This window comes from Leptinotarsa decemlineata, unplaced genomic scaffold (assembly GCF_025532065.1).
Source record: "Leptinotarsa decemlineata unplaced genomic scaffold, Ldec_3_MD MMD2_tig00001064_RagTag_RagTag, whole genome shotgun sequence".
Taxonomy (NCBI): Eukaryota; Metazoa; Arthropoda; class Insecta; order Coleoptera; family Chrysomelidae; genus Leptinotarsa; species Leptinotarsa decemlineata.
Genome location: NW_027412558.1, coordinates 12,786,987 through 12,805,833, shown reverse-complemented (window position 1 = coordinate 12,805,833; position 18,847 = coordinate 12,786,987). Strand labels below are relative to the sequence as shown.

Below are 18,847 nucleotides of genomic sequence, written 5' to 3'. Positions count from 1 at the left end.
GAACTGCAACGGAATGATTACTGAAGTGATGATGGATTAGACTCTGGCTAGAAGACAGCAAGAGCCTCGCAAGGAAAAAAACCGTCACAACCAGTACTTGCCACTTTCCCTCATTGATGAGATTATTACATTTGGAACGGAGGTGAATATCTTGGCATTGTCCTTGATAAAAAACTCACCTGGAACGCTCACTTGAAAAAACTTTTACACAAAGTCAGACTGTCCCTGTGGACATGTCTAAGGATTTGTAGTTAAACTTGGGGTTTGGATCCCAAACAAATCCATTGGATTTGTGTGATGCCAATTGCACAAATCAATTTAATGCATAATATAACAGACTGCTGATTGACACTGGAAGTCAGAGCATTCTGGAAATAACCTCTGACTTTATGGCTCCAACTTTCAACTATGAACTGCCTTATAAAGTACTGTTCCCAAGTATAGAGGACTGGATCTTCGGGAGAAGGGAATATTAGGAGCATATAGTTGGTTAACAGATTAATCAAAAACACTTTCAGGTTCTGCTGCAGGTGTTTTCAGTCGCAGACCCAGGACAGAGATATCAACCTGCCTAGGAACTTATGCGACTGTATTTCAAGTGGAAAATTATGCTATTGAATTATGTGAGGAGAGATTGGAAGAAGCCAAACTCATACTTACACAAGTCAATTAAAATATTCCCGGACAGTTAAGCGGCGTTGAAAGCTCTTGCCTCCTACCGGGCAACGTCTAAATCGATAGCAAATTGCCCAAAACGACTCTACTCGATAGGAAGACAACAGATTTTCTTGGTCTGTATTTCTGGACATACTGGCCTGGAAGGCAATAAGGCTGCTGACTCCCTTGCAAAAGAGGGTGCTGCAAGCAGCTTGATCGGACCAGAACCTATCATTGGCATCGCTTTGGACTTTGCCAAACAAACATTGAACATCTGGATGGCAAGAAGATTTATAGACTTCTGGCAGAAACTTCCAGGATTGGCTTACCCCAAGGCGTTCATTCACCCTTCGTAACTTGATACCAAACAATTTTTGGATTACAACAGGGATGAACTACGATGTCTAATAGGCCTTCTCACAGATCACTGTCATCTCAATCATCATATGCATAGACTGTTGGAAGACAGTGTGTGTCGCCTATGTTTGGAAAATGATGAAATAACAGAGCACATACTTTGTGCGTACCCCGCTGGGGACCGAATCAGATTTTCAGAATAGGAGAGCCGTACTCTTACCATCTGACTTGAAAGACCACTCACCATACAAACTAATCGCCTTCGTTAGGAAGCTGGGTTTATTTGGTCGAGTGTGAATAGGTATGAGCCACAATAAACCCTTGCGGGTAGTGGTAGAGGGTTGAATAAACCCAGCCACTTCCGAGCTAACCTTACTTCACCCTGTTTGTGCGACAAATCCTATATAGGTGAAACTAAGAGGCGATTGAAAGTCCGCAATCTTGAACACAAGAAAAATACACAACGAGAAAAAACCAGCCAATCGAGAATAGCAGAGTATGTTTGGACTCATCAACATAACATCAAGTTGTCACAAGCTGAGATCATCCACAGGGAGGAACACTGAATTATGAGGAAACCAAGCTAGCTTGTAGATAAGCAACATATGGAAACCTGTTATCAACTCCTGCTAAACAAGTGAAGGGAACAGAGGGAATAGGTCATTTATTGTCATCTTTCGGAAGAATCTGTTTTAAAATCTGTTTTTCCATTAATCAGCTATCGCCCCCATACGAACGACAACTCTCAGAAGTTGAGAAACTTGTGCGAGCTAAGGACTAACGAGGTCTTACCTTTCAACGTGTGATTCCTAACAGGGTCCAGTCATCAGCAGAAGACGATTGTGGATACTAACAATTGAAACGTCGAGAAGTAACTGGGTTATTTATCTTTATTATTATTTATTTTATTTATTGTTTTCAATTTTTTTTGCTAATTCTTATATTATTTTTGTTATTTCGTGGTCATTTTCATCTTTCATCTTGTTCATTTCATTTTATTCGTTTTATTTTATTTTTATTTGAAGTTTTATTGCTTATATATAATTGTTATTTCGAGTCATATCAGACATTCGAAGTCCTAAGTAGTAAAATTCACTACGTAACATTGTCAACCACTTTCAACGGGTAAATTATTGTTACTAATGATTCAAATATTTCTAGTAAATTTTTCATAAGAACAAATTTGCCATTGGCGAAAAATTAACTTCTTGTTGGTCGTTCATAAGGAAATTTGATTGTTTATTAATTGCCAAGGATTCCAGCAGGTTTAATGTATGTCCTTCATTTTCTCTATGTAGTACGTCGTCGTTTATGTCGAAGTGATTGTTTTTCAACAGATAACAAACATAGAATGAGAAAAAAGTTCCTAACGAACGACCAACAATAAGTTGATTTCTCACCACTGTTGAATTTGTTCTCATGAGACATTTTCTGGAATTGATCGAATAATTAAAAACCTGTTCTGGAAACTGCTAACCAATTATCAATCTCTATAATTAAAGGTCGACAATTTTTATGAATTGAGTAGTAAAGTAGTATGCAGAACCAGTCAAACTGAGGATGCTACTACGTAGTGAAACGCGTACTGGAAATATTGTGTACTATATTGTGAAAATTTGTAATTATAATCATAAATAGTGTAATTGATGTTCACTAGGTAATGCATCAATTTCTGCTTCTATCTGGATGGAAAATAATGAAAAATAGTAACTAAAAGCGCTGACATCTCTCCCTATCTATGTGATCGACAGAAGACTAAATTCATGAATTTCAAAAATAAAAGGGGCTCCCCAAGGCTGTCAGTTGCAAATCCAAGCTTCGACATCAACCGCCAAATAAGCTTTGTCTTCTGTCCTTCACATCAGCTTTTATTGCAAAGAACTAGATGAAGCAAGAGCCTAAAAACAAAATATTCAGTCTAGCACCACTCGCCCAATCAAACTGACGTTAATACAATGGAATGGTTCGAAAAAACGAATTTCGATGGACATTCATTGAATTTAAAAATACACACTGGTAGTCAAATTGATATTTTGAACTACAGTAACTTTTAAAAATTTCGAATTAGTGATAAGGCGCTCAGTCACACTAATTCTTATTTTTCATCTTATTCAGGTCATTCAATTGGTTTTTTGGACAATCATATTCGAACTGCAACTACAAATCAGTAAATTTGAAAATGATGTTATATGTGTTGAGCTTCAATAAACCATGCTCGATTTTGGGACTTGACCCGATGAAGTTATTGAAAATATTACCTGGACATGAGAATGTTCCTGATGTTAGTGTAATCGAGAAAAATGAATTACAATATATACTCAAATCTCATGAATCCGTTTTTATTGGCATAGGCAAAACGTATCGTCAATACAGTATAACTTTGTGTGACAACGCGATTCCATGCGTGAGTACACCGAGTAAAATTTCCATGGCCTTGAAATCGAAGGTCAAAAACAAACTTGGGCGAGTGGAAACAGTGCTGATTGTGAATCATGAATGCTTTGTGTTAGGACTCTGAATTCAATCGATATTTTTAATTCATTTTGTCAATAAATTGTATACTTTTATTTCCTTGTTTTAATTTTCCAAAATAATCGTAGGTTGCCTTTTATATTTCGGGATTAGAGTGATCGACGCCGATCACCGGTCGGCGTGTGTGCCAGGTCCCGTACCCACATGTGGTTCACTATTGGAATTTGGACGACCGGTATAAAATCGGCCGTCCAAAATCGGTGTGTGTGCATTTAGCGTCACGATGTCATAGACGCGTTTCGAAGCACCGCGATCGTATTTTTTGAGCATTTTCTTCGAGTAATCGACACGAGCGATTGACAAATTGTGTGGGATCCAACGTGAACAAATGTTTTTGACAGTCAAATGTTTATACAAAATTGAATGTATGCTGATCCCATTGATACCTAAGGTTGTCTCAATCTCACGATAGGTCATATGACGATCTTGCAATATCAGTTCGCGCACAGCATCAATGGTTTTCTGAACAACAACTGATTTTGGACGACCATCACGAAATTCGTCTTGAAGTGAACTACGACCACGATTGGTCGTAGTACAATAAGTACATCACTTATCAAGACCTTACTAAATTTGACTTTAACCTTTTTCAATTAGATCTCAATTTCATCGACTGGAATCACATCTATACGTTAGGAAATCCTAATGAGCCCTTTATAATCAACACGCTCCGGTTCGAACAGTTAGAACTACTAGACTCCCAGCCCCGTGGTTGACACCCACTATTAAAGAAATGATGAAGATCAGAAATAGAGCCTTGATCAAATTCAAGCATACCAGACTAGAAACTGACTTTACTTTTTATAAGGACATACGTAATTATACAACCGCAGCCATACGACGCGAAAAAAGAGCTTATCTAAATTTTGTACTCCACAATAAAAATGCCAAAGCCAAATGGAATACCCTTAGATCTCTGGATATCCTGAGGAACGATAAAAGATCTGAACTTCCATATAACCTAAATATTTCCACATTATTGAATTCTCATTTTCTAAATTTCAATCACGTCACTAAAACTCCAGGTCATTTATCTTTACTTGACAAATATTCTTTTCAGAATAATCACAACTTCAGTTTTCACGCGATAGACAAGGACACCGTAAGGAAACACCTGAATGCTATCACCAGTAATGCTACAGGATCGGATCTAATATCTCTACGATTGTTGCGTTATGTAGAAACTAAACTTACTGACCATTTTACTTATATTCTTAATTTATCTATTTCTACTTGTACCTTCCCTGCGGCTTGGAAGCGAGCGTATTAATCCCTCTGAATTTGGTCACCTCAGGCTAATAAGCATACTCCCGATTCTATCTAAGGTGTTTGAGCTAATCTTGAGAGATCAAATATGTCATTTTGTTGAAACAAATAATATTATAACTTCGGTTCAATCTGGTTTCCGAAAATCTCATAGCACCACTACACCTTTACTAAATATCACCGATGACATTCTCACTTCAATTGATAAAGGCCAACTAGTTTACCTGATTCTACTTGACTATAGTAAGGCGTTCGATACTATTGATCGTAATGTTTTGTGTGATAAACTTCTATACTACGGTTTTTCTCAGGAAGCTTGTGGGCTTATTCGTAACTATTTATCGGAACGATGTAAGTCGGTAGTAGTAGGTTCATTAAAGTCAGATGCCCAAATAGAGTGCCTCAAGCATCAATCTTGGGACCTATTCTTTTTTCCATCTATATCTCGGATTTTCATGAGTGTCTGAAGTTTTGTACTATCCAACACTATGCCGATGATACTCAATTATACCTAGACTTTACGAGCAATTCAATCCTTTCAGCAACTTCTCAAATTGAAGAAGTTTTAACATCTTTATACAATATCTCAACCGCACATAATCTCACACTTAACCCTTCGAAATCAGTAGCTATGCTTCTTGGAACGAAATCAAAACGTGAACAGCTAACACAAAATTTTCAAATCTGGTTAGCAGGTATGCCGTTAACCTTTGTAAATGAAATCAAAAACCTAGGTATTTGGTTTGATGTTAACCTAAGATTTAGCAAGCACGTCAGCTATCTCTGTCAGAGCTCGTTCAATATTCTGAGACAGCTGTATCCTAGTCGTGATTTGCTATCTACTAAAATAAAACTTGAGTTGTGCGAATCGCTGGTGATATCTAAATTATTATATTGCGACAGTATTTATGGTCCAGCACTTCTACAGGCTGATGCAGCTAGACTATAAAAAATTCAAAATTCCTGTTTACGTTTTTCTCATGGAATACGTAAATTTGAACATATTAGTATGAAATTCAAAAAACAGGATGGCTCAAATTAGATAACTGTCGAAAACTCCATTTACTTACCTTGACACACAAAGTTATAACGTCTGGCAAAGTTACGTATCTCCTCAATAAACTTTCTATGTTCAAAAACCTCAATAGGGTGAACACAAGGAAAAATAATACGCTTGTTATTCCCAAACACGCAACTGCACTGTATCAACGTTCTTTTTCATATTCTACACCTAATTTCTATAACACTCTTCCCAAGGAGTTTTGGAACTTCTCTTTATACAATTTCAAGAAGAAATTGAAAATGTTACTTCAGTCACTATAGAGTTGCTTTTAAGACGGACTTATATATGATTATTGTTTACGATAGGGTGATAAATGAATGTTAATAAGTGTTTACTGAGGTGAAAATATTTTACAAGAATTTAGACACATATTTATATTCATATTTCAATTTTTTTTATTATTATGGATTAATGGGAACAAAGTAATATAAAACAACGATAAATTTAGAATTGAATTATTTTTTATATTTAATATTATTATTATTAAAAATTTAATTTTTATTTGATTTGTACTTTTATATTTTATACTCACACGAGTATATATTGTTCTGGAAATAAGTATTTTTGATTTTATATACGCTAATACTCAAATTTCACTTTTATATTTTCCTATGATTTACTTATAATTTTATAGTCTTCTATGATTCACCTATATTTTTCTTTTTTTTTTTTCGCTAGGTTAAGTTGAAAAGCAGCCTAGGCTGATACTCCACCTTTTCATTGACCCTTAATAATTGTTCTAAATTTTTGTATTCCATTTTTTATATTATGTCGATGAATAAAGACGATTATTATTTTTTTTTCACCGTAGTGTGCGCTGGTAAAGCCCTATCCCCCAAAGCCCCGATACATTCGAGAGGGCGCGCCAGCATTATCAACCAATGACCACTCCCCACACCGTGGGGCAAGTAATGATTGGGTCCGAGAATCATGTGCTCTGAGCAAGCGCAGTGAGCCAAGAATGACAGCCTTCTGCATCTGTGTGGCTCAGATTTCTGCCTTATTGCGGCAAGCCGGTATGATTTTAAGATTCGAGAGTAGAGAGGACATCATTCCATCAAGGACTTCAATAATCCGAACAACCATCTTGACAGAGTGATCTGGATAGAGTCTGCGGAGTTCGAAGAGAAAATCTTGATATTTTATCCGTTTTTCCTCCACTTTTCTGACGATATTCGTCTCGCCAGGAGCTGAAAACTCCACGACAAATATCGTTTTGGTCTGGTGGTCGAGAAGGACTACAACAGGCTTATTAGCTTGTATGAGCCTGAGGCTGGGGAACGAATAGTTCCAATAAATTCGGCACTTCTCGTTCCCCACAACGGATTTAATATCCCCCGGAGCGTAGGGCAACACCGGTGTCTCGTCAATACCATAAGAGTGCCGTAGATGGTAATATGGCACTCTTAGGGCCGCGTTATGTCGATGGATATGGGCCGATTATTATTATTATTATTATTATTATTAATTCACCATACCATCGATAAATACTGGTCCTTGATGGAGCTTCGTTACCAAAAATTGAATTGAATTCATCCATGCACTGTTGCTTAGTTAATCCACGTCGAAAGTTGTAAAAAATAATCGCACGAAAATGTTCACGATTTAATTCTATTTTTGGGCCGAGATGAATCTTTTTAGTTACTGTATACAACACAAATGGCGCGCGTATGTCAAAACGTTCTGAGTACGTATAAGATCAAAAATGTCCAACTTTACGATAGATTTGTCAGTTGCCAGATTGCAACACTAGGGTTGCCAAATCCCAAAACATAAAAGGCAACAATTCCATTCCGATTTCGAAATAACGAAAGTGCTGATATTGTCACAAAAAAACTGGCTCGACGAAGTTGAAGTTGTTTTTTTTTAGAAATTACTTTGAAAACGTAGTCAACCCCAAAACTGATATACGCGTGGGATGGCGGAAAAGCTGGTCGTCAGGTCCCATGTCGTTTATGAAACATACTGGAAAGGTAAAAATGCTCGAAAAGTGGACGCCCCACGATTTGAACTATCCACAGAAATTATCACGTTTCGAGACTCTCTACGACAGCAGAAGAATTTCAGGACAGTGGTTGGACACCAATGAGCCATCCAGGTACTTCACAAAAGTGAAAACTCACTAAAAAACATAGTTTCTGTATAGTTCGTGCTATAACGGCCTTCGTCGTCTTCATCGAAAAAACGGACAGAACTTTTGAAACAACCATATACGTTACAATCTCAATTAGATCTGAAGAACAAATTTCTATTCAGTTAGAATGAGCAAATATGTAATGTAATTTATTTTTCTCGTATACCTCCTATTATTTTGATAACTCAAATTATTATTTGTGAAAACTCATTAATGTATTCTCAGAAATCTACAAAAAAAGTATTTCCATCAGTATTGTGTTCCAAAGTTATTTGTTTGAAGGTGATTGACAATGTTTCGTTGTGCATTTCATCAGTTCGGACTTCCATTGTCTAATATGGTATAAATTGATTTGAAATCCCCGAAAACATCTATAAAAATTAGAAGGATTAGCTGAAAAACAACAATTATATCAACCAAAAAAAAGAAATTACAATGAAATAAAATACAAGCAACGATCAAACAATCAAAAAATTGAACTATAACACGAGACGAAAATTAAAATTTATTAACAAAAAATGAAAATAAAAAATTGAAAGATTTCGAACCAAGTTACTTCACGACGTTTCGATTGTTAGTATGCACAATCGTCTTCGGGTGATAACTGGACCTCCGAGATCTGACTATTTATAAGTCATTCGAGTGCTTTCACCTATCCCCTCTTCCCTCTTTTCGCTTCATCGGTTTTAGCGGGAGCTGACCGTTTGGCGGTAGTTGGTCGTGTTCCGTTTGATTACGGTACGATGTTACGTATCGTACGAAACTGCTACTTCCAACTGAAGGACGAATTCTTTACGCAAGATGAGGGACTGCCAATGGGATCGCCACTGTCAACGGTTATAGCCAACATATATATGGAGTGGTTTGAAACTATGGCCATTGAAGAAGCCCACAAGAAACTCCGAGTCTGGTTGAGATACGCGGACGACACCTTCATAATATGGAACCATGGAAATACAGAACTAGAAACCTTCCTGAAGCACATTAACAACGTGAGTTCTTTCATTAATTTCACAATGGAGAAGGAAGTCTACAATGAATTGCCATTCCTAGACGTATTGATGAAGAGGGCCGACACTGAATGGGAAACATCTGTATACCGACAACCCACTCACACGAGACGTATCTGCACCAGGAATCCATACATCATCAATCGACTAAGAGAGGAATCATCAAGACTCTAGAAGACCGTGCTTTCGGGCTCTATAATACGCAGGAAGGTCTGGAAAAGGAACTAGGCATCATAAAAAGTGACCATCAACGGAATGGTTACTCCAAAGTGATGGTGGAACAGACTTTGTCTAAAAGACAACAAGAGCCTCACAAGGAAGAGAAGCCGCCACATTGCATTTACCGGATACCTTGCGAGTGCGGAGAATGATACATCGGTGAAACTAAGAGGCCATTGAACGTTCGCATTACTGAGCACAAGAAGCACACATAGCGAGGAGAAACCAGCAAATCAGGAATAACAGAGCATGTTTGGACTCATCAACATAACATCAAGTGGTCTCAAGTCGAAATCATCCACAAGGAGGAACACTGATTTTGGAGGAAGTTCAAAGAAACCGCATATATGTTGTCCAACAACGCATTTAGCCAAGCTATCGTAGATATACGTAACATATGGAAACGTATAATCAAGCGGAGCACGAGTAACTCCCGCCAAACGGTCAGCTCCCGCTAAAACCGATGAAGCGGAAAAAGGGAAGAGGAGATAAGAGAACGCATTTGAATGACCTATAAATAGTCAGATCTCTGAGGCATAAGTCCAGTTATCACCCGAAGACGATTGTGGATACTAAAAATCGAAACGTTGTGAAGTAACTTGGCTTGAAATCTCTCAATTTTTTGTTTTCATTTCTTGTTAATAATTTTCATCTCGTGTTCAATAGTTGAATGTTTTGATTTTAGTTGCTTGTACTTTATTTCATTGTAATTTCAGTTTTTTTGTTTAATATAATTGTTCTATCTCAGCTAATCCTTTTAATTTTTATAGATTTTTTCAGGGATTTCAAATCAATTTATATCATATTGGACAATCGAAGTCCGTTCCAAGGTTATTCTCAGTATCGATTCTAAACCACCAAAAACAAAATATTTCGATGTGTATAAATGTTTGGCTAAAGAAATCTCAATGACATTTCACTTACGACTCGCGAGGTCGCTTCGACATTTACGATTAGTTATTGGTTGACATTTCTCACTTGCATAATTTGACTGTGCAGATCTCATTATCGATTGGTACGTGTAGCTCGTTAGGTTCAAGAAATTATCATAGCAAATTGGAAAAGTGTAAATAACGATTAATCGAGGTATGGAAAAATAGATCACAGAAATATACATATTTGCGTCATTGTATTGGTCTGAGCTGAAAGAATCTTTCATTTTACTAATGGTAATCATAATAATAGGTCATTATTTACAAATATACAAGGGGATGCGTAAGTGGACGATAGTTGTTTCTCTATTTGAGATAGGATAATATAGAGGGCGATACAAAAAAGAACAAACCTAGAAACTTAACAATTTCTTTCGATCATTCAAACCGAACTTTTTCACCTTTCCAAAACGTTTTAAACTATTAAAAACCGCACAGGAGCTCACGCCCAATTTGTGGTCAGTCAGTTTCCACCAGGGTTCTCAAATCGTCGTCCTGGATTACTGTACGTCGACCACTTCAAGGCTTATCTACGAAGCTAAAATCGAAAAACGAAATTTTGCAAAATTTCACAAAAATATATGGAACACATACTGAAGTTTCTTCAGATACAAACTGAAAAGAAACCCTTTCAAAATATCTACTTTCGCATGAACATTGAATTAGGCGAGAGGAAAACGTCTTTTCGAAACAACTACTTTCATATGATCATTGAATTACACGAAACTTCCTTTTTATTAACACGCTTTTATTAGCTTCATAATAGTACATTCTATATGTTCTGTATGCTGTATGTTCTTCTGTATGTATGTATGTTTGTTTGTTTGTAATTCTCAAGCTTGGGATCTGTATTTGACAGAATTATCGACATTATTGCTTGATCTATTCGCGGGCAGATGGCGCTGTACGTAACCTCCTTGATATAATTCTAACTCACTTTACATGTACTTCTTCATTTGAAAAAAGTATTTTTTTTATTAACACGCGCGCCTGCTACCTTATTTGTAACCCTCCTTTGCGCGCCTGCTGCCGGAATGGGAAAATATCAATGGTCATTTTTTTAAACAATATACGGCTGATTGATTTCAAAGTTTAGATAAAATAAATATAGTTTAAAAAGACTAAAAAACACGCTTTTATAGCATACGAAACTAAAAAATCTAAAATAAATATAGTTTGAAAAACTTAAAAACATAACTTTAAAGAACATCGAACTAAAAAGTTAAAAATATTTTTTTTAATAACCTTAAAACAATAACGAACGAAATATACTAGTTGGTATTATTGTGAAAAAAGCGTAGGCGCTTTGTGCCACATTTTTTGTATATCAAGAGCCCGTCGCTATTTTCACAATAATACTAGTATTTTTCGATTGTTATTGTGTTGAGCTTATTAAAAAAAATATTTTTAAGTTTTCAGTTCGATGTTCTTTAAAAGCGTGTTTTTTTAGTTTTTTAAACTATCACTTCTTTGATTGACGACTTGTTTATTTTGTGGAAATTCAAGTTCACTGAGAATACACTACAAAAACATGATAATGTCGTGGAAAATAGACAAAAATGTGTTTTTGTAGTGTATCGAAAATATCGTGGAAAATAGACAAAAGTGTGTTGTTGTAGTGTATCCTCAGTTTTTAAACTATATTTATTTCAAATCAGTTCGTAGTGTAGTTCTTTTCTTTCTGTTTTTCTTTGGAAGTTTCCCACATTTTTTGTAGATTGATGCAGAAAGTTAGTTTCGTGTTATTCAATGTGTACTTCTTGCTGTGTAGTCATCCGTATTATACTTTGAAAGAATTTTATGCGGATACCTTTTAATTGAATTATTTATTTTATTGCTAAAGATTTAAAACTCAATTCTCCTTTTAGTAGAGGAGCCAACGATGCAAAATGGGGATTTACTCAAGCGTCATAGAGACATATTAGGTTGCAAAGCTTAGATGATAAGAACAAAAAAAATTTATATTATATATACCTTTTCATCGGTAGGGAAAGCGGCTATAGATTTTTATATATGTAAAAAAATACTGTTGCATGGACATACTCGATCGCGTCAGATATTGATAGTATCAATGTCCTACAAATTTTTAATAATGTTCGTATGTTAATCTGATCGTTTGCATGATGCGGGTGGTTGTACGTAAGGGTTAAAAGTGAAAAAAAAAATTAATCGAGCGCGTCAGATTTTCTAAGGGAAGTGCAACAAAAAAAGGTATCATTCAATAATCTGACGATTTCGATCTGACGCAAACTCGCGACCATTATTATAATGAGCAAAAAAAATTCGCCATTTTGAAATACTCGTCGGATTAAGCTCGTCAGATTGAGATAAATGTGGTTCATCTTTATGTTCTACACGTGCTGTCTCATAATCTGACGATTATCCAGAGGAATTCGCCTAATCTGACAAAAAATATTTTTTAATTTTTTTTTTTAAATCATTGAAATTAATTAATTGTAATACTCAGGAAATAGCATGCAAATAAATAAGTGTATACTTGTATCTATAAGAAAATAATTTTTAAAAAATGCTCAAAAAAATTAGATTTTTTATAATCAATTGATAAATTAATCATCATCTTCATCTTCATAACGAACGAGTCTCTGTGATCAGCTGTGATGGCGTCATGACAACAAAATTCAGAGTGGGGACGGAGTGAGAGATTAATAGATAGAGAAGTGAAAGGGGAATAGAAACTCGGAGAGGCAAATATAGGTATCACACAGCTGTACGCATTGAATTTTATCGACAAATTTTTGTTATTTTGGCTTGCAGAAATCGTCAGATTATATATTATTCGTTATCCTTGAATTATTTTCTTTAGAATAAAAAAATTAGCTACGCTTGGGAATGTCGAAATGACGTTATTTTTTAACAACTTTGCTGCCCTTCCCTTTCTTTACGTCACTCTCAAATTGTCAGATTACTGGAATATACACTTTTTAGCATGTAATTAACTCACCCTACCTTAATCTGACGCGCTCGAGAATTTCTAATGATCAATTTTTTTTACTAATCTGATCCTTTATCCTTCACGGGCGGCCTTATATAAGGGGCTCATATTTGGTGGAGGTACTTTATACAAATGTGCCAGAACCCTTTGTTTTACTTGTTTCATATATGTTGACTGACTAATTGTAGCTTTAAGTATTTAGTGTTTTTATTTATACGAGTGCTTTGTCCACAAGAATTCCATGTTCGGGATTGATTGATTGAAAGTAGTTGTTTCAAACAGACTTTTTCTTTTCTTTCAGTTCAATGTACATGTGGGGTAATTATTATCTTTTAGTTTGTATCTGAAAGTAACTTCTGTGTATCTTCTACATATCTTCATATTGTGTATATATATACCGGGTGTCCCACATTTTATGTGACAGGCAATATCTGGTTTGTTGAAGGAGATACACAAAAATGTTTCATACAACAGTTTTAGGAGTTCATGAGAGCTATATTTTGATATAATTTTTAAATATACAGGGTGTTTGGTGTAGGTGCTACAGACCAAAATTCCATTTTTTAAAATAGAACGCCCTGTATATCATTACATATTCAGATGCTATGTTAAATTCTGATATCATTTCATGTTTGGTTTTTGAAATATATAAGGTAAAATAGATTAACAGGGTCTCTCAGTCAAAAAATCAAACTCTGCTTTACATGTTATACAAAAAAATCCTATACATGTATAACTTTCTCGTCAATTTATATGTTCAATTTATTGTTTTTTGCCCATTTTTACTGCCCTGAAGAAGCTTCCCATTAGAAGCGAAAGCTTGGCAAAGTAAAGCAGAGTTCGATTTTTGATTTTTTGACTGAGAGACCCTGTTAATCTATTTTACCGTATATATCTATACAATATGAAGATATGTAGAAGATACACAGAAGTTACTTTCAGATACAAACTAAAAGATAATAACTACCCCACATGTATATATTCAGTGTATGGAGGAATAGGCAGCCAACAGCTCTTCTTTCAATACTGTCAATAATTGACTATAAAAATTATTAAGAGTTGAGCACATGGAAGTTCTTATGTTTGCATTTAATTATTCCACTAACGATGAGCGTCAACTGTTAACGATCTATCAGATACACAATTTGTTTATTATGTTCTCATATCAGATTCGATTCAATCTATATAGAAATTGAATCACATCAAAATGCAAATAAAATAAGAGGTGACGTGACAAAGCTGTTATTAGTGGGTTTGTGGGTGACTAATCAATTAGAAAATTCTACTCGGTTGTTTCGCAATATTTCCCAAGCAGTCGTACTTCAAACTAATAATTCATTATTTCTAGAAGTATTGAATGAGCATTGTGAAACATTGGTATTTCATTGGTACAAGAGAAGGTTCGCCTGAAAAGCATATCGAAAACGCAGACAGGATATTTATTATGTCCTTCATGACTTTGTTGATAGTTGAAATCGAATTGATACACTTAGCGACTGAATATACTGATTATATTATATACTACAGCTAATTGTAGGTAATTGTTTGAAAGTAATAATTGTACTCAACCAAATCTGTTTACTCACAAGATGTGTTTTTGTGAAAAGAAGAGTTGTCTTTACCTTTTCTACTTTTCCTGTTCCAGCGGGTTATAATTTTTTATAGTTCATGAACACTGGACAGAATATTTAAGCTTCTGTTCTGATTTATGTTTTTTTGGTGCTTTGTTCGTACTTAGTTATGTTATATAGTTAGTTTCTGAATTACTGTTTGTTTCTTTCCCTGCTAGAAACATTGTATGTTTCTTGGGAAAATGAATCGTTATTTTTTTTAAATGCTCCAGAATATTGTGCATTTCATCGTAGTTGTTTTGTATGGGTCGTGAAATAGTGATAATAGTGGAAATACTGGTAATCATCTTTAATCACACTTCTAATGTTGGAATCAGATTCCAGTTTTTCACTAAAAAGTTAATGAAACAGCAATACGTGATTCAAGGAACTTTCAATATTCTGTTGTATTGAAAACGCCTGAAAATCCTATTGTATAGTGAAACACATGTTGCATTGTTAATTATTCAGTTGGTGTTAATTGCGTGCGTCTATTTTTTTGAATGTTTCAAAGTTGAACGGTGTTATGAATACAAAATTAGTATGTTAGGCAAGCATGTTCTATAACGCCGATAGTCGCAGCCGATTCATTTTAAAAAGCCGTAACAAGTTAGAGTATGGCTCTGTGTTATGGAATCCAGTTTACGACTACCAAAAAACATTAATTGAGAGTGTGCAAAGGAAGTTCCTAAAACAATGTCTAAAAGTTGATGGTCAATATTTTTCAAAGATGTCATATCAAATCGTGTCAACAAAATGTTATGATCGATGTCTCTCGTGGGGTATTTACAATTCCTGCATTAATTAGTAAACAACAATATTGACAGTACGGTTCTTTTACCGGGGATCAATTTCTTAGTACCAAGAAGTGAAGGTCGACACAATCTGAAATTCTATTGCCAAGCATCACGCACAAATGCTATACTACGACCACCATTGAATTTTATGTGTAGTAGCTTCAAAAAAATCTGTGAACATTGCGACATGATACTACCGCCTTGGTATCATGTATCCACAATCACTTTAAATAATACTATAAATAATATTTGTGTCAGTACTGCTACATTGCATGATTTGTAGCTTTTTTTGTTATATACTCAATTTTTCATTCCTCTTTTGAAATTCTAGGAATACGAATATTTTATATATACTTTGTTTAAGAATTTACTTATTTATTTTTATACATTTCTATATTCCATTATTTTTAATATTTATTTCATATAATATACAATCTGTAATAATAGCATTTCCTGTAACTAGATACTCCTGTTGGAAATAAATCGCTTTTTTAACACTCTTCAAATGACATTTTTTTGTGGAGGACTCAATATTCTATACTGTTTTTTTGGGTTTATTACCTTCCACAATCTGAAAATCAATAGAGAATCCATTGAAGTGTGGTAAAGGGGAAAGTTCACCCCGAATAGTTACTGCGTAATATAAACCACTAGAAAGTCTAATTAGTCAGTAACTTGTCGTATTCATAAATTTTGCCTATACAGAAATCGAAAAAATCAATTGTAAAAATGTATTAATGATACTTAGCTTTCTTAAGTGGTTTTTATAGTGGATACTGGTTTCGGAAACTAAAAAGGATTGTTTTCAGAAACGTTAACCACTTAAGAAAGCTAAGAAACAATATCTATTTGTTTTCAATAGATTTTTATTAATTTGTAGGTAAACTTTATGAATACGACCAATTAATGACTAATTGAACTTTCCAGTATTTTATATATAACAAAGAAAGGTAAACACCCATTTATATTGAAAATATTTCAATAATGAATTGAAGGGGTTATATTTTTAGGAGTGATAAATTTTTGGGAAAGAAAGTTTTTGGCTTTCTACTACTCCATCTGGATACAAAAAAAGGGTGAGGGAATCTTCCAAAGAAAGGAAGGAAGTAATCAATTTGAAAATAAGTAACTCTATACATGGATGTGTAGATCATGCAAAGAAGTAACTTTCAGACACAAACTGAAAGAAAGTCCTCCTGAAACAGCTACTTTCATATAAACATTGAAATACACGAACACTGAATCATACTGAATCATCCAGCGGGTTATAATTTTTTATAGTTCATGAACACTGAACAGAATATTTAAGTTTCTGTTCTGATTTATGTTTTTTTAATGCTTTTTTCGTACTTAGTTATGTTATAGTTAGTTTCTGAATTACTGTTTGTTTCTTTCCCTGCTAGAAACATTGTATGTTTCTTGGGAAAATGAATCGTTATTTTTTTTTTAATGCTCCAGAATATTGTGCATTTCATCGTAGTTGTTTTTATGGGTCGTGAAATAGTGATAATAGTGGAAATAATGGTTCTAGAAACATCTTTAATCACACTTCTAATGTTGGAATCAGATTCCAGTTTTTTCACTAAAAAGTTAATGAAACAGCAATACGTGGTTCAAGGAACTTTCAATATTCTGTTGTATTGAAAACGCCTGAAGATCCTATTGTATAGTGAAACACATGTTGCATTGTTAATTATTCAGTTGGTGTTAATTGCGTGCGTCTATTTTTTTGAATGTTTCAAAGTTGAACGGTGTTATGAATACAAAATTAGTATGTTAGGCAAGCATGTTCTATAACGCCGATAGTCGCAGCCGATTTATTTTAAAAAGCCGTACCAAGTTAGAGTATGGCTCTGTGTTATGGAATCCATTTTACGACTACCAAAAAACATTAATTGAGAGTGTGCAAAGGAAGTTCCTAAAACACTTATGTCTAAAAGTTGATGGTCAATATTTTCCAAAGATGTCATATCAAATCGTGTCAACAAAATGTTATGATCGATGTCTCTCGTGGGGTATTTACAATTCCTGCATTAATTACTAAACAACAATATTGACAGTACGGTTCTTTTACCGGGGATCAATTTCTTAGTACCAAGAAGTGAAGGTCGACACAATCTGAAATTCTATTGCGAAGCATCACGCACAAATGCTATACCACGACCACCATTGAATTTTATGTGTAGTAGCTTCAATAAAATCTGTGAACATTGCGACATGATACTAACGCCTTGGTATCATGTATCCACAATCACTTTAAATAATACTATAAATAATATTTGTGTCAGTACTGCTACATTGCATGATTTGTAGCTTTTTTTTTATATACTCAATTTTTCATTCCTCTTTTGAAATTCTAGGAATTCGAATATTTTATATACACTTTATTTAAGCATTTACTTATTTATTTTTATACATTTCTATATTCCATTATTTTTAATATTTATTTCATATAATATATATACTCTGTAATAATAGCATTTCCTGTAACTAGATACTCCGGTTGGAAATAAATCGCTTTTTTTAACACTCTTCAAATGACATTTTTTTGTGGAGGACTCAATATTCCATACTGTTTTTTTGAGTTTATTACCTTCCACAATCTGAAAAAATTAAAGCTAAATCAATAGAGAATCCGTTGAAGTGTAGTAAATGGGAAAGTTCACCCCGAATAGTTACTGCATAATATAAACCACTAGAAAGTCTAATTAGTCAGTAACTTGTCGTATTCATAAATTTTGCCTACATAGAAATTGAAAAAATCAATTGTAAAAAGTATTACTGATACTTAGCTTTCTTAAGTGGTTTTTATAGTGAATATAGGTTTCAGAAACTAAAAAGGATTGTTTTCAGAAACGTTAACCACTTAAGAAAGCTAAGTAACAATATCTATTTGTTTTCAATCGATTTTTATCAATTTGTAGGTAAACTTTATGAATACGACCAATCAATGACTAATTGAACTTTCCAGTATTTTATATATAACAAAGAAAGGTAAACACCCATTTATATTGAAAATATTTCAATAATGAATTGAAGGGGTTATATTTTTAGGAGTGATAAATTTTTGGGAAAGAAAGTTTTTGGCTTTCTACTACTCCATCTGGATACAAAAAAAGGGTGAGGGAATCTTCCAAAGAAAGGCAGGAAGAAATCAATTTTGAAATAAGTAACTCTATACATGGATGTGTAGATCATGCAAAGAAGTAACTTTCAGACACACACTGAAAGAAAGTCCTCCTGAAACAGCTACTTTCATATAAACATTGAATTACACGAAAGAAAAAAATTCTTTCGAAACGAATACTTCTATATGA

At 34.3% G+C, this 18,847-nt stretch overlaps 1 protein-coding gene across 1 annotated transcript in view; it reads right to left on the bottom strand.

Annotated features, from left to right (window-relative positions):
• The window catches only part of LOC111507040 (uncharacterized), a 415,477-nt gene that overhangs the window by 384,541 nt on the left and 12,089 nt on the right, over nt 1-18,847 (bottom strand). The window lies entirely within an intron of this gene.